Source organism: Triturus cristatus, chromosome 1_2, assembly GCF_964204655.1.
Source record: "Triturus cristatus chromosome 1_2, aTriCri1.1, whole genome shotgun sequence".
In the NCBI taxonomy this organism is placed as follows: Eukaryota; Metazoa; Chordata; class Amphibia; order Caudata; family Salamandridae; genus Triturus; species Triturus cristatus.
Genome location: NC_140580.1, coordinates 1,056,608,801 through 1,056,626,113, shown reverse-complemented (window position 1 = coordinate 1,056,626,113; position 17,313 = coordinate 1,056,608,801).

Here is a 17,313-nt window from a genome sequence, read left to right as displayed (position 1 = left end):
GCTTCACCTCAGTATTGTCGGGAAAAGCTGCGGATACCTGTGAACGACAAGATTGTAGTGCAGACATCAAGGAAGCCAGGTAATCTGTCAGCATATTACAGTCAACATCAGTGATTTTGCGAGGTATAGGCGTCCCACACATATTTGGTGGTCTACCGAAGATCACCTCATACGGGGATAGCCCTGTTCGAGAATGTGCTACCATTCTCATGTAAAAGAGCGCAACTGGTAAGGCTACTATCCAATCGACTCCTTTTTCTCTACATATTTTGGACAATCTAATTTTCAGAGTTTGATTATGACGTTCCACGAGACCTGCCGCCTCGGGATGTCGGACACAGTGGAATTTCCATTGGTAGCCTAATAAAAGGGAAACGTGTTTCATTAGTTCGGATGAGAACGGCTGGCCATTATCTGAGTAGATAACACGTGGTAAACCGTACCGTGGGAAGAATTCTCGAACTAACTGTTTGGCAGTAGTCGGGGCAGTGTAATCTGAAACCGGGTATGCTTCTGTCCAACGGGAAAGAGCACAGACAACTACGAGAACATATTTGAATCCTCGACATCGTTCCATCTGGATATAATCCATCTGGAGGACTTCAAAAGCATGATCGGGAGTTTGGAATCCACCCTGTTCTACGGGGATGCTTTTACCTGGATTAAACTGACAACATATCATACAGGTACGAACTTTTTGTTTAGCTGCGGCTCGTAAATGTTTGTTGAACCAAATGTGCTGAATGCTGTCTAGCATAGCTTTTTCTCCTAGGTGCGCTGGACTATGTATAGTGTTAATGATGACTTGGACCATTGAGTCGGGAAGAAACCATATAGATTTTTCCTTCGTCATCCATCCTTGATCTGTTTGGATCCCTCCTAATTCAGTCCATTTCTTTATTTCTTCTGGTGTAGCATGTGTCTGTATGTCAATTACATCAAGAGCGGGATCCTTAACTGTCATGCAATGTGTTGGTGTCGGGACTATTGTCTTTGTCATGTCAGTTGTGTGAGTCTGATTCTGAGCAGTCTGTTTAGCTGTTCTGTCAGCTAGGTCATTACCCTGAGAAATGATATCGGTAACCTTTGTGTGGGCTTTGCATTTCATAATCGATATTGTAGTAGGTAGATGAATCGCGTCTAATAGGGCTTGAATGAGGGGTCCGTGTTGGATGTGGGCACCGTGAGAAGTTAAGTAACCTCTCTCTCGCCACAGTACGCCGAAGTCATGGACGACTCCGAATGCATAACGTGAATCTGTGTATATGTTGACTTTTTTATTTGTGGCTTGAATACAGGCTTGTGTCAGAGCGATGAGCTCTGCTGCTTGAGCTGACAAAGTGTTAATACAGTTTGTTTCAATGACTTCCCTTCCTGCAAAGAAGCGCTGTTCCTGTGCTGTTGCTGTCTGGCCACTTCGCCACGCCTCGCGGCCCCCGCTTCGCGGGAGCCGCTCGTAGGCTTAGACTCTCTCTGGGGAACATCCTTTCTGCCTCCCTTCACGTGCTTTGAGCACCAACGCGCCCCTTGCAAGCTGTCATCTGGTCAACAGGGGTAGAGGCGGGACTGCGAGGACCAGCATTCCTAGCGGCGTGGATCGGCCGCAGCTGGTCCTCTTCCCGCCCCCTCCTCCTCCTCTTTAAAATCTGTGTGGAGTGAGTGAGCCTTGGGACCCTTCCTGCAAAGAAGCGCTGTTGCTGTCTGGCCACTTCGCCACGCCTCGCGGCCCCCGCTTCGCGGGAGCCGCTCGTAGGCTTAGACTCTCTCTGGGGAACATCCTTTCTGCCTCCCTTCACGTGCTTTGAGCACCAACGCGCCCCTTGCAAGCTGTCATCTGGTCAACAGGGGTAGAGGCGGGACTGCGAGGACCAGCATTCCTAGCGGCGTGGATCGGCCGCAGCTGGTCCTCTTCCCGCCCCCTCCTCCTCCTCTTTAAAATCTGTGTGGAGTGAGTGAGCCTTGGGACCCTTCCTGCAAAGAAGCGCTGTTCCTGTGCTGTTGCTGTCTGGCCACTTCGCCACGCCTCGCGGTCCCCACTTCGCGGGTGCCGCTCGTAGGCTTAGACTCTCTCTGGGGAACATCCTTTCTGCCTCCCTTCACGTGCTTTGAGCACCAACGCGCCCCTTGCAAGCTGTCATCTGGTCAACAGGGGTAGAGGCGGGACTGCGAGGACCAGCATTCCTAGCGGCGTGGATCGGCCGCAGCTGGTCCTCTTCCCGCCCCCTCCTCCTCCTCTTTAAAATCTGTGTGGAGTGAGTGAGCCTTGGGACCCTTCCTGCAAAGAAGCGCTGTTCCTGTGCTGTTGCTGTCTGGCCACTTCGCCACGCCTCGCGGCCCCCGCTTCGCGGGTGCCGCTCGTAGGCTTAGACTCTCTCTGGGGAACATCCTTTCTGCCTCCCTTCACGTGCTTTGAGCACCAACGCGCCCCTTGCAAGCTGTCATCTGGTCAACAGGGGTAGAGGCGGGACTGCGAGGACCAGCATTCCTAGCGGCGTGGATCGGCCGCAGCTGGTCCTCTTCCCGCCCCCTCCTCCTCCTCTTTAAAATCTGTGTGGAGTGAGTGAGTCTTGGGACCCTTCCTGCAAAGAAGCGCTGTTCCTGTGCTGTTGCTGTCTGGCCACTTCGCCACGCCTCGCGGCCCCCGCTTCGCGGGTGCCGCTCGTAGGCTTAGACTCTCTCTGGGGAACATCCTTTCTGCCTCCCTTCACGTGCTTTGAGCACCAACGCGCCCCTTGCAAGCTGTCATCTGGTCAACAGGGGTAGAGGCGGGACTGCGAGGACCAGCATTCCTAGCGGCGTGGATCGGCCGCAGCTGGTCCTCTTCCCGCCCCCTCCTCCTCCTCTTTAAAATCTGTGTGGAGTGAGTGAGCCTTGGGACCCTTCCTGCAAAGAAGCGCTGTTCCTGTGCTGTTGCTGTCTGGCCACTTCGCCACGCCTCGCGGCCCCCGCTTCGCGGGTGCCGCTCGTAGGCTTAGACTCTCTCTGGGGAACATCCTTTCTGCCTCCCTTCACGTGCTTTGAGCACCAACGCGCCCCTTGCAAGCTGTCATCTGGTCAACAGGGGTAGAGGCGGGACTGCGAGGACCAGCATTCCTAGCGGCGTGGATCGGCCGCAGCTGGTCCTCTTCCCGCCCCTTCCTCTTGTTTTTTCCTTCATAGCTTGTGTGGACAACGCGCACGCGGGACGCGCGCGGGGCAACGGCCGGGGCGAAGACCGGGCTAAGAGCGGGCCGTTTGAGGCCGTTCGAGGACGGCAGAGGACGGCCCTGGCCCACCCCCCTTATTGCTCCTAACCTGCTTGTTATTGTATCATCGTGCTGAGACAGGTTAGCTTAAACTGAAGCCCCCTAGTTAGTAAGTCGAGTGACGACCCTGATCTTATCGCAAGCACCATGAGTACTAGGATGACACGTAGCAAAGCCTCCAAAGGTGGTTCACAAATCTGTGGCCCTATGGACGACTTCATCACCCGCACAAATATAGCCATCGATGAAGAAATATCTAAACTTCAAACCCGGGTATCCCTAGAATTGGTAGCTGCACGTAGGCTGTCCGAGGTAATTGCCCTCTCGAAAAAATCATCCCTAGGACATATAGCCTCTGCTGTCACTCCAGCACGCCCTGCCCGCCCAAATAGTATTACCACCCAGGTTGATTTACACCAGCCCCCGATTACTTCCACCCTCACTCCGCCCTTAGAACAATCTCGCATTACAGAAGAGCTAAGTTTCGCTGCACCTTCTCACGCCCAGACCCCCACCCTTAATCCCCTTTCCCAAGTATTCCCAACTACTTCCCGTGTTAGTGGTGCACAACCCAAAAGAAAACGCCAATCACGCTCAGCCTACTCTCGTATAAAGGCAAAGGTCGCAGTCTCCCGCCAGCTCACAATGACCAACACTCAGGCATGTAATGCTTTACCTGAGGGTTCCTCGAGCACACAGTCAGTATGCCAAAGTATGGGAGAGGGTCCAGCCAACACCACCCCAGTAGACGAGGGGGCGCAGGTACAAGACCAGGGAAGGAATGATAAGGAATTTATAGATCAAGTCTGGGAAACATTAAAAAAACTTCTCTCACCACTCGACTTAAGATTGTCTAGGATAGAAAACAATCTACTCGAGATGGAGAAGAGCATTATTGCTCTGGCCACTCTTGGCCTGAGAAGTCTCGAAAACCAGGGCGTGTCCTTATCTGACCCACTTTCGCCAGCCCCTGTTTTGCAAGCTGAGCAGCACCCCCCACCAGTACCTGTTGCTGTAAGGCCTGTTCCTAAGCCGAGGACTGTGGCTGTGGATCAAGTTTCCATAACCGCTAAACCTCAGGCTACCAAACCGCAGATTCCCACACGGAACTCTAAGCCTGGAATAGTAAATCCCAACCTGGTAGCATCCGCCAGACCCCAGCCTGCCGAAACCCAGGGTCCTCGTCCAAAAGAAAATTTTGGAGGAGGCTATATAGACCTTCCACCAGAGGCCAATGACTATGTGGTCGTGTTGACAGGCGTCCCTGTGATTGGCACTGACCAACACGAAAACCACTGGTCATTGAAAAATAAAACTATGCACTGGCTTAACGTCAACAGACCGATTCCCAATGGCAAAAGAAGCCGACTAATGATGGTCCGTAGAATACCCTGGGTGGGCCCAACCAAGAAATCTAAGCAAGGGGACTGTGTAGTTGTAACTTTTGAAGACCCACATACGGCGCACCATATCTGTTCCTGGCCAACTAGTGAAGATTCTTTAGTCATACCAAGGCCGCTATCCTATTTTTACCCCCCACGCCAATTGCATACCCAAGCGGATAACTGGTCCTTGGTGCAGCACCACCCATGGAACACCCATCCCATGAGGCAAAAGAATACTCTTTTACACTGGAATGGCCTTTCAACCTACAATAGATTTGGAGGCCTGGAGGAGGTCGATTGACTTTCTATGTTCCCAGCATGCCCACAACTAGAAAAAGCATTGTCTCCACATGTTATAGACATAATTGGAAATCCAACCAACGGCCCTCCAACTAGCCAAGCCGGGCTTCTGACTCTCTTGCCCCGGGCCATGGAACCGATCAAAATGGCCATTTTAGATTGCAAAAGAGTGGAAACGAGGCCAGACAGCCCCTGTTCGATCCCCCCTCCTCCAGTACAATCTAATCCAATGGAGCTCGACCTGCCTGTTAGAGTTGCCTCCCCAGGCGATTCTTCACTGAGGGTCTTAAGCTGGAATGTGGCTGGCCTTGCACGTAACTTTGATAACCCGGAATGGAACACCTTCCTGGCACCCTATGACATTTGCTTGCTACAGGAAACATGGTGCCAGGAACCTAGACATAGAGTGGGGTTTTCGACCTTCTATGTTCCGGCTGTATGTCACCAAGGTTCTAAAGGACGCCCATCCGGTGGTCTTCTCATCTGGATCAACATAGCACTAGACCTCCGTGTTTCTCAAAGGACCACCGAAACACCTGACCTTCAATGGCTAACAGTGCACTACAAAGGGGGAAGTAAACTAGAACTATTTAATCTCTACTTAAGGGGCATTAGGAACGGAGGATCTCTAAACTCTTTAGGCTTAAGCAACTACCTGTCTGCCTGTGACGCCGACTCTCTCGTCCTGCTGGCAGGCGATTTTAATTGCTGTTTTGAGCCTTTAGCCAAAGAAGATATTCTGGATACCAACGAGGAGGATAACAGGAGGGGCATCCCTATTTTGAACCTCGAACCGATCCCTAAATGGACACAAAAGGCGATCGATATAAATGCTCTTTGCATGGAGCATAACTTGAGAGCAACGAATGGGCGTTCTAAATCAGATCCCATGGGTGCCCATACATACAATAGGACGGGCCACTCATCCAGAATTGACTTTGTTATGCTCAACTATAACCTCTGGCCATATCATCAAGACATGGAGGTTATAGAGACCTGTGACAGCGACCACAACCCTCTCGCTTTAACCATTTCTGTCCCCTGGCAAACTGGGTCTCAAGAAACCACTAATCAGTTATGGAAAGCTTCACATGAGATTCTTCCCTCAAACTGTGGCAGACGTCTTAAATGGGCAAGAGTCTCAGCGGATGAGGCTAGGATGTCACAAGCTGAAACCATCTTACTAGAGGCTGAATCTAGGCTTGATAGCACGAATAGCGATAGCAAGATGTTTTTATCGTTATTTACGGAGACTGTAACGGCACTAAGTGGGCTGTTCACCATTCCCAAACCCAGCTCCAGAACTGCTTCAAAGGGGGCCCTGAGAACAAGTGAAAAGTGGTTCACAGCCAAGTGTCGACTTGCTAAGGGTGATCTTGTTGCTGCAGTAAAAGGAAAAGACCAAGCTACCATCAGGTCTGCAAGGAAAATTTATAGGAAAACTGTGACTGAGGCCAAGCGGACATATGATTTCAACTTTTGGTGTGACCTAACGGAGGCGAGCACAAGGAAAGATGCTAAGGGGTTCTGGGACTTGCTAAGATCAAGAGTCAAGCCCATTGATCAACAACTGACTTGTAATATCCCTGGCGTTGCCTGGTTTGCCCACTTTTCGAAATTGTATTCGGCTCAGACAGGGCCTCCGCAACCAGACCCGCTCCCAAGGCTCAGTTCCACAGATCTCCCACCAAATGAAGTCCTATTTACCACCTTGGAAGTAGAGAAGGCAATCAGGTGTATTGTTTCTAACAAAGCGGCAGGACCTGATGGGATCCCGGGCGACTTGATAAAAAATAATCCCCCATTTTGGAGCAGACTAATTGCTGCTCTTCTTAATGAGGTTATGTTGGGGGGGTCTTTCCCTGACTCTTGGAGGGGCGCTGAAGTAGTCCCCATTTTCAAGAAGGGTAGCAGGGAAGACCCAGCCAATTACCGCCCCATCAGTTTGCTGGATTCGACGCAAAAGGTAGCGGGGAAAGTGGTATTGGGCAGGATTCTGGAGTGGGTGGATGAAAATCAGATATTGTCTGATTTCCAAGCGGGTTTTAGATCAGGGACAGGCACCGTCGAGCAGACATTCCGCTTTTTAATGCTCTATTGGAAGGTAGTGGTGCTAGGAGGGGGCAGCTTATACTTAGTCTTCATAGACTTAAAAACAGCCTTCGACCTGGTTCCAAGAGCATTATTGTGGAAGGTCCTTGACGAGTTAGGTCTACCTCCCTATTTGTTGGCCTTGCTGATAAAATTCCATGAAAACACCTTTGCCCAAATCAGATGGGGTGCCCAGGGAGAAAAAACCCCGTGTATTCCAGTAGACAGGGGCGTCCGCCAGGGGTGTGTGCTTGCCCCCACTCTGTTTTCGCTTTACGTCAATGGAGTGGTGGAGCACCTTCTTCAACATCCTGCAGATGCACCATCCCTGGCTGGAAGGAAAATCCCGACGCTCCTGTTTGCGGACGACACCCTCCTGATTTCGAAATCACCTGCAGGCATACAGTTATTACTTTCCAGCTTCAAGGCCTTCTGTGACACCAAGGGACTGGCCATAAATATTGGCAAGACTAAATTTCTTGTCCTCAACCCCCCTAAGAAATCTGTTAAGCCCCCCACTCTAGACTCTGTCACATTAGAACGGGTCAAAGAATTTGACTATCTAGGCATACGTCTTTGTGATAGTATGAGCTGGAAGGCCCATCACCAAAAAGTGTTTCTAACCCATAAGAGGGTTGTTGGTGCTTTACTTAAAGAGCAGTGTGCTTCCTCCATAAAACCTATTGGGGCACTTCTTGATATTTATAGGGGTAGGGTTGTGAGTGCAGCACTGTATGGCGCAGAACTTTGGGGTACCCAGAGAGTGGATACTTTGGCCCACCTAGAAAATAAATTTCACAAAGATCTGATGAGGCTACCCCAGAGCACCCCCACAATCCCCCTCTTGCTGGACGCAGGTACTCGTCCAATCTGCGAGCAAGCTAAATTACGCCCCTTACTATTATGGTCTAGAATTTGGAACGTCCCCGAACTCCACAGCTATGCAGACGCCCTAAAAGATGTACTGTCCTTACCTGGCTGGCATAAGATCGCCTGGCTCAGAGAGGTCAAGAGGGCATTATACAAGCTCGGTCTGGGAGCTGCGTGGGAAAATAAAACAGCACCTCCTAAACAAGAACTGAAGAAGGCTTACTGGTCTTGGGTGGATAACGAGAGACTTGGTAAATCAAATCACCCAAGATCTGTTGCCAACTTCTTGATGGTTAAAGATATCCCCTCCAGAGAACCATATTTGGACTTGATTCACAGTTCACATGATAGGGCTTTATATTTTAAATTCAGGGTTGGGGTCTTACCTTTATGTCAGTTTACCTCTACCTGGAAACCACCACTGCAAACTGTACCCTATTGCCCATTCTGCGAGCTAAAAATCGAATCTGTCGCACACTTTCTATTTGAGTGTCGAGTCTATATGGCCCCTAGACGGAGGTGGTTGAAGCCTCTTTGTAGGAGCCTGGGAACTCGCTCACATCTGGAAGCTATAAGAATACTGCTCTCAGATACAAGACCCTTTTTTGCCATTTGTTTGGCCAAATTCCTAGGCTGGGCTTGGCGCATAAGATCTGCTAAACAACTGATGATACAGTAAAGTGTCCCTTTTTCATTTCTCATAAATTTTAAGATTATCTCGTGTAAATATGAAATGTTTTTAATGGTAATACGAATTGTAAATTGCTTTGTTTCGACCATTGTTTTTATGCTGTCATGTTTTGCTTTTATGATATGTTTCTATATCGAAATAAAGCTTTACTACTACTCAATGACTTCAGTGTCTGTTGTGACTGCGTAAGCGGCCACTAACTCTCCTGTACTTGTTCTCATGCATGAACCATCTACATATAATGTCAAGTCTGGATCTGACAAAGGGATGTCTGTCAAGTCTTGTCTGGGTTTCGTCGTGGTAGTAATGACTTCGACACAATCATGTGCCAATGGGTCTGTTCCGCCTACTGGTAACAGTGTGGCAGGATTTAACGTATTACAACGTCTGATTTCTATATGTGGCTGAAACAATGTTAATTCATAACCGGTGAGTCTCGCTATAGTCAAGTGTTGTGTCTGTGTGCGGTTCAAGAGAACCTCTACTGCGTGTGGTACTTGTACTGTTAATTGGTGTCCTAACACTATGGCATCGCTTTGTCTGATTGCTAAAGCTGTTGCTGCCACTGATTTCAGGCACGCAGGAAGTGCCTGAGCTACTGGATCTAATGTACTAGAGAAATAAGCACATGGTTTGTGTGATCCTGCTTGTTCCTGAGTGAGTACTGACAAAGCAGTACCTTCGCATTCTGTAACAAAGAGTATAAACTGTTTACTGTAACATGGTGTTGCTAGGACAGGTGCTTGGCATAAAGCTTTCTTTAAGCTTTCAAAAGCGTGTGTATGTTCTTGAGTCCAAGGGAGGACAGTCGATGTGGCTGCCTCCTGTGTTGTCAACTGGATGAGTGGTTTTGCTAGAAATGCATATTGAGGGATCCACTGCCTACAGTATGAAGTGAGGCCTATAAAAGCCCGCACCTCCTTTTGTGTCTTGGGTGGTGGCATGTTAGCAATTAACTGGATGCGGTCGGGTGTAAGCTGCCTTCCCTCCTTGGACAGCGAGTGCCCAAGGTAAACAACTCGCTGGACACAGAATTGCAGCTTGGAAGGGGACACCTTGTGCCCCTTGTCGGCCAGAAATTTTAAAACCGTCAGTGACGCTGTTTCACATTCAGGTTCGCTTCGGGCGGTGATCAGCAGATCATCGACATATTGAAGCAAGGCAGTGTTAACTGGCATGTGGATACTGTCAAGTTCTCGTTTCAGTGCTTGGCTATAGATGCTGGGGCTTTCTGTAAATCCTTGAGGTGCGCGTGTGAATTTAAAACTTCGTCCATTTAAACTAAATCCGAACAGATATTGACTTTCCGGATCGATTGGGACACTAAAGAAAGCATTCTTGAGATCAATTACAGTGAAGAACGTTGCTTCTGAGTCAATAGCTGTGAGTAATGAAGAGATATCTGGGACCACAGGGTATTGTGGTACAATACATTTATTTAATTCGCGCAGATCAATAACTAATCGATATACTGGTGGTGCCTTTGGATCCGTTCTTTTAAGAATCGGAATTATCGGGGAATTACATACATTGGAGTCGGTTTCGACAACCACTCCTTGTGCAATGAGCTCGTCAATGATTTGCAGTAAAGCCACTACAGCATCTGGTGGTAACTTGTATTGTCGCATTCGTGGTAGTACTACTCCTGTTTTTAGTGTGACTCGATATGGTGTAATGTTCATGCAACCAACATCAGTGGGGCCTTGTGCCCATAAATGTGTAGGTAAATTCTGCAGTCGGTGATCCATGTCTCTGGATACGAAGTGACCTTTAAAGTCACGTAAAAATAGTCGTACTCCTTCCGGAGAACAACATATTATGGCTCCACATGAACGCTACCTAGCGCCCGTGAAAGGCAGCAAAGAACGTCTGCTCGCGTTAGTCTCTGAAATGCAGGACAGCTGATCTCGTTAGCGCTACCGCACGCTACCACATCCAGGCGAGAGTCACCCAGCAGAAACTGACAACGCGCCCTCGCGCTAATGCTGAGAACGTAAAAAACTCGAAGCCGTCTGCAGCACTGCTTCACGCTCTAGAAACAAGGAAAGTTATATCGGGGAAAAAACAGCGCTTCCAAGCGCTCCAAAAACAAAGCAAAGTTCCAGGAAGACTCGGTAATCCTAATACACCAAATCCAGAGATTCCTCACGGCGTCCTCGTGGCAGGAGAAGGTCTGAGGAGAAGGCGTGGCCCAATTAGCAGAAAGCAAAGCCAAGCACCTGGGAACAGAAGCTGCCTGCTTATAAGCTGTTCAAGTCAGCTGATGTAATCCCAGTGCAATGTGGGAAGGCACACAAGTCGTCTACCTGGCATGGTGCAGTATGGGAGATGTAGTACTACATCTTAACAGGAGGCAAGCGACAGAGCCGGTTGGCGGGAATGGGCACTGGTGGAGCCGGACAGCTGTGTGTGATGAAGCGGTCACGGGTGTCGGGTCATCGGCGATCGTGTCAGTGAGACCAGGCCAGCAAAGTGAAGTGAGGCGGTGCGGGCTGCGGTGTCCTCTCGATGCGGTGCAGGCAGCGGCTTGGTGATGATCATGCAGACGGCGTCGGTGAGACCAAGGCTTGCAGTGCAGGGCGAGATGGTGCGGCCTGCGGTGCCTTCGGGACAAAAGGCCAGCGACGGAGTCTGAGACAGCCCCTCTCCTTTTGTTAGTATTCTCTTTGCGCCTGCCCCCCTTCCACCTTGTCCATGTTGTCTTTTTTCCCACCCCCTCCAGTTGTCCCTATTCCTTTAGTTCCCACCCCCTCCCCCATTGTCCGTTTTGTCTTTCTTACCGCCCCCCTCCCATGCTCACCCATGACCTGCACAGCCGTAACTGACTGTAGAAGAGGTGCCGCATCAGTGCTGGACAGGTAAGGGAGGTTTGTTTCTATCCACCACCATAGCTGGGTGGGGTGGGGTGAGGAGGGAAGGGTTGATTCTGGCAGTACTGCCGAAAGCAAAGCCATTACGAGACCTATTGGCTTTGCCAATGCTTGTTCCTTGTATGCCACTGCCAGGTAAAACCTGGTGGTCACACACAGAAAACAAATCCAGGTTATGGGTGTTATTAGATTGTTTTGATTTTCATAAACAACTCTTTTTATGAGATTGTTTGTGGGAAAAGAAAAACCTTTGTGTGATCCCACTTAAAAGACAGCAGCCATGCAGCAAACATTCAACATAACAGGAGCTAATGTGGTAGTGGCTCCTGTGAATTCACACAGATCACCACTGGGCAGGAGGTTGTCTCTAAGTATGGTGGTCTGCTGTCAATCAGAGTGGCAGAACTGATGTCCTCTATAACTGCAACAAATGATGGACAGAATGCTGAAAGATTCAAACATTCTCCCACAGTCAAGAGATCTGGGTTAAATCCATCATTCTTTTGCCCCCTACGCCACCCCAGTTTGGACTCAGCCATATGCAAATCAGTCTTAACCCTGTGGCTCAAGGGAACAGTCCAGACGAACTGCCAAGCCAGGTCCTCCCTGGACTGGAAACAAGCATTCTGGGACCGGTTTCGGGGTATGTCAGCCTTCATCAGCCAGGCTAGTTTGAATCTAGTGGCACAGTGAACAAGTGACCCACATCTGGGCATACCCATCCCACTTAGGGCGAAAAGTGTAACTGCAACAAATGATGGACGGAATGCTGAAAGATTCAAACATTCTCCCCCAGTCAAGAGATCTGGGTTAAATCCATTGTTCTTTTGCCCACTACGCCACCCTAGTTTGGACCCAGCCATATGCAAATCAGTCTTTACCCTGTGCCTCATGGGAACAGTCCAGACCGAACTGCCAAGCCAGGTCCTCCCTGTACTGGAAACAAGCATCCTGGGACTGGTTTCTGGGTATGTCACCATTCATCAGCCAGGCTAGCTTGAATCCAGTGGCACAGTCAGCAAGGGACCCACGTCTGGGCATACCCATCCCACTTAGGGCGAAAAAAGTGTAACTGCAACAAATGATGGACGGAATGCTGAAAGATTCAAACATTCTCTCCAGTCGAGAGAACTGGGTTAAATCTATTGTTCTTTTGCCCACTACGCCACCCCAGTTTGGACCCAGCCATATGCAAATCAATCTTGACCCAGTGCCTCATGGGAACAGTCCAGACTAAACTGCCAAGCCAGGTCCTTCCTGGACAGGAAACAAGCATCCTTGGACTGGTTTCGGGGAATGATACCCTTCATCAGCCAGGCTAGCTTGAATACAGTGGCACAGTGGGCAAGGGACCCACATCTGGGCATACCCATCCCACTTCAGGCGAAAAGTGTAACTGCAACAAATGATGGACGGAATGCTGAAAGATTCAAACATTCACCTCCAGTCAAGAGATCTGGGTTAAATCCATTGTTCTTTTGCCCACTACGCCACCCCAGTTTGCACCCAGCCATATGCAAATCAGTCTTGACCCTGTGCCTCATGGGAACAGTCCAGACCGAACTGCCAAGCCAGGTCCTCCCTGGACCGGAAACAAGCATCCCAGGACCGGTTTCGGGGTATGTCACCCTTCATCAGTCCTCTGTAATACTCCAGATCACACCCATTGTCATCAATGTCTCTCTTGCCCTTACGACAGCCATCCCTTCTACAGTCCATCTCCCTGGGCATCAGAGGCTCAACAGATGTTTTAAAATAGTGTTTGCAAATATCTAATATCATTACAGTAAATTCTTCAGCTTACTGACTTACAGGCACATGCATCAAAGCTTTTTGCGATCGCAAACGGTGCCATACGCAAAAATCGGCAGTTTGCAATCGCAAAAATAGCTTTTGCGATGCATGAAACAACTTACCACTCAATTTGTAAGAAATCGCAAATTTTAGCGATTTCTTAAATTATGATTGCATTTAAGGAATCGCAAATTGTGATTCCTTAAATGCAATGCAAGATCCCTTTAAAAATAGCGATTTCGCTATTTTGGCCTGCTTTTTACTGTGGAATCATACCACATGGTAAATAGAAAAAACTTTGAAAAATGCACTAAAGTGCATTTTTCAGAGTTGTAGATTACACACACACATGTCCTTGGGACATGTGTTTGTGCAACATATATGCACGGATCAATTTCAGGGGTGCAACAGGGTGTCTTTGACACTCTTGCACCCTTGAAATTGCATGCGCAATTTGCGAGTACCTATTGGTACTCGCAAATTGCGTTTGCAATTTCTCATTCATTCCTATGAGCATGTAGGCCCATAGGAATGAATGGGAAGCTATTCCTTATTTGTGACTCGCAAATTGCGAGTCTCAAATAAGGAATGTGTAGAAATCGCTATTATTATAGCGATTCCTACATGCATAGGATTTTGCGAGTCCTTAATTACGAATCCTTAATATTCGCAATTAAGGACTCGCAAAATGCTAGCTTGATGCATGTGCCTGATGGTCTTTTGTTAATGACTTTTTAGGCTCAGGTATTCATCAGTGGTGAATGACTCCTTGGGCTGGCTTGGAACTTCCACTCATGACAAGGTATGCTGCAGCAGCTGCACTCGAAAGCAGAGATCCAGCATTGGCATAGGCTTAGACCTAGCATGGAAGGAATGGGAAGCATGCTGGTCCAACACTTGGGAATGCTTCTTTATAAAGGGGTCCATCCAGGCTTTCAGTCCAATCTATGTTGTGCTAGCAGAGAAGCCCCAGCTTACATTCTAAAAGCTTGGCAGTTAAGCAGATGCTCACTGTCACCCAGTGACAGTGCATCCTTCTACTTTCAAAGGTCCGGGTTATAAAGGTAAGGCAGGTTGTCCCTTCTCAGAGAGGGGTCAAAGATGGCAGGAGTCTCTGCCTTCATGCACAGGCTCAAGGAGCAGAGGAAAACTATGGACAACAGGAAGAAGTTGGGTGTGGGATTGTCCTTTGTTGGCAGCACCCAGTTTGCTAATATCATTCAGACAGAAAAGTAAAAGTACACCATTCATTATAAGTAACTCAAAAAGGAGGTACACTGAACTATATGTGAAGCTTTTCACTGGTCTCTTTCACTACTGGATCACAAATTACTGTGTTATATAGTTATATGTAAAAAATACTAAACCTAAATGGACCCTCATTTGTGAAAAGCATCTGGACTTCAGCTTACATGGGCAGGAAGAGCGGGCAACTTCCAACGTGCACATTTGCACACAAAAAAACATGTGCTTCCATCACCAAGGGCTCATTCTGAGAGGGCTGAAGTGGGATTCCACCCTTAGGCCTGCAGGGTGGTGAGGCCAATGGGGGTCTACTCTCTCTGGGAACGTCAAAGCATGTCCATGAGGAGAACCAGCTATGCAGTTTGAGGGATCCCTATGGTTTGGCTCACACAAAATCTGCAAAAAGCAACAGCGGAAGTTAACAGCAGTGAAAAATGAAAGATTGCGACTTTGGTTCCAGAAATGTCCCATTTTAAATAAGGCATTCAGAAGTAATTAAAGCATCTCGCACTTCCGTTTGCACTGGTAGGGTTTTCTCCTTGGTTACAAGAGTCCTGGTAATTGCTTAGGCAACATCTGAGTTTACCATTGTTTCCTCAACATGCCACCTCAGATTAGACAAAGCATTATACAAATCAGCTTTAAGCCTGCTTCACTTGGTCAGCCTTTAACACTTCTATTAGCACAGTTTTGGAAGACAATTTTTATCATCATTAAAATGCCTTGGGATGATGGATGGACACATGGCAATAAAGGCTTGTCAATGGACTGTGAGGGCGGACATATGTGCATTTTATATATTGCAAATGTGAATCAATGTTTTACGTAGTCATGTATTTGTGTTTTATTACGTTCACGTACACAAATGCTCCCCATATCACTCATGCGCAGCCATTCTTTACTCGTGTGTGCCCGAATGCTAAAAGTGCAGCTTAAAGCAAGTACAAGTGGGTAAAATCAGCCACAATTATGTTATATGTGTTTGCATTGTAGGAGCCTTCCCTGGCTCCAAAATAGGCATTGACCATTTTATTCTACTTTTCCACCAATGCCTTGCGCTGCAATGGCGGCAAAATACGATGTTCCAAAACTCCTGTTTTGCAAGTTCCTCCTTTACATCGAGGCTGCAGTTAGTCCTGACAAGCTCAGGAATAACAGGTCAGGTGAGGTCCATGTGGTCATTTTCATGATTTGTTTTTGATAACGGAATATAGAGTTACATGTTGATGCACTCAATACCAAAAAAAAAGAAAAAAGCGTTTCTGCAACTTGTGTCTGTTAAGGCCTTGTAAAACAGTATAGACCCAATTCAGAAAAAAGTTGCTGAAAGTTATTAAGTTATTTCATAGTACTCTTGCCCAGACCCAGACTCCACTCACCTGTGTGACTGGCCCTCAACCAGTCCAAGACCCTTTTGGACCCGACTTGCTTGTCTCGATGCTCGATGCTCGCCTTGCTCCTCTCTCTCTATCTCTCTCTCGCTCTCTCTCTCTTGCTCTCTCTCTCTCTCCTTATCCCCTGGTCAGCCTTTTCTGTTTCATGGCTCTTTCCTTGAGCTGGATACCTTTCAACCCCGTTTTCAACTCCATTCGGCTTTTCTTCTTCACCTCGCTTCTGCCTTTGCTGAAGGTCTTTGCTCTTTCCACCCCGTTTGCTACTTTTCTGAAGCTTTTTTTCTTTCATCCAGCTGTTTCTCCCCGTTTCAGGCCTTTACTGAAGCTCTTTTTCACCCAATTTGCTCCTCTTCTGTAGCTTTTTCTCTTGCACCCCATTTCTGGCCTTCAGGTCTCCTCTGTGTGCTCCCCACTGCCCTCTGCCCCCCACCATCTCATATGCCCTTTTCCCTGCTTCACCCGCTCCTCACCTTTTTCTTCATCCTGTGTCTTCTTCCCGCTCATTCGTAGCCCTGCCCACCGTTCCCATGCTCCTCCCCCTCCAAGAACTTACTTAATGTTGGCCACTGAATGTTCATGCAGCAGGTGCACTGGTAGCACGCCAAAGGCACCTCACAGTCAAGCCCATCTGTGCCATCCTGTGAATGCTGCAAAAAAATTTCAAGTGACTTCCACAGAACACCAGAGGAACTGTCACACAATCATTTATCACACGCAGACTTGACTATGGTAACACACTCTACACTGGAATCTCTAAGCAGCTCCTACACAGACTTCAGACCATTCAGAGTGTGACTGCAAGACTCATGCTCAACCTTCCTTTCCACACCTACATTTCACCACACCTCAGGAAGCTTCAGTGGCTCCCATTCACAGGGGCAGCCAGTTCCAGCTACTAACGCACACCTACAAAGCCATATACAACACTGGACCTCCCTACTTGAACAGCCTAATACACATTCAGAACCCATCCAGACACCTATGCTCACTTGCACACACATACTGCATTCACAAAAGCAGAGCAGGAGGATGCATGTTCTCCTACATCACTCCCAAATCCAAGGAAAACCTCCCACAACACATGAGAGCCTCCTTCTTGCTTCTTGAGTTCCGCTGGAGGTTGAATACCTGACTCCTCGAATAGCTCTGCAGGGACCACACACCTACATGCCTGCTGAAGCGCCTGGATACCCTCATTGATGATTAGAGTGCTCTACTAACCAACGTAGCATCATTCAAAATTCCAGGAGAAAGCCAGGTGAAATCCTTGCTTACTCTTCAAATTCAGAAATAAGTCTGAGGTACTGCAAAGGTAAGTCATGTCTACACAAATGGAAATGATTTATGAACCCGGACAGATTATACATCTTGAAACCTGCTTCAGAAAGCTATTTGAGTAAATAAGTGTAACTTGTGTACACAAATAGC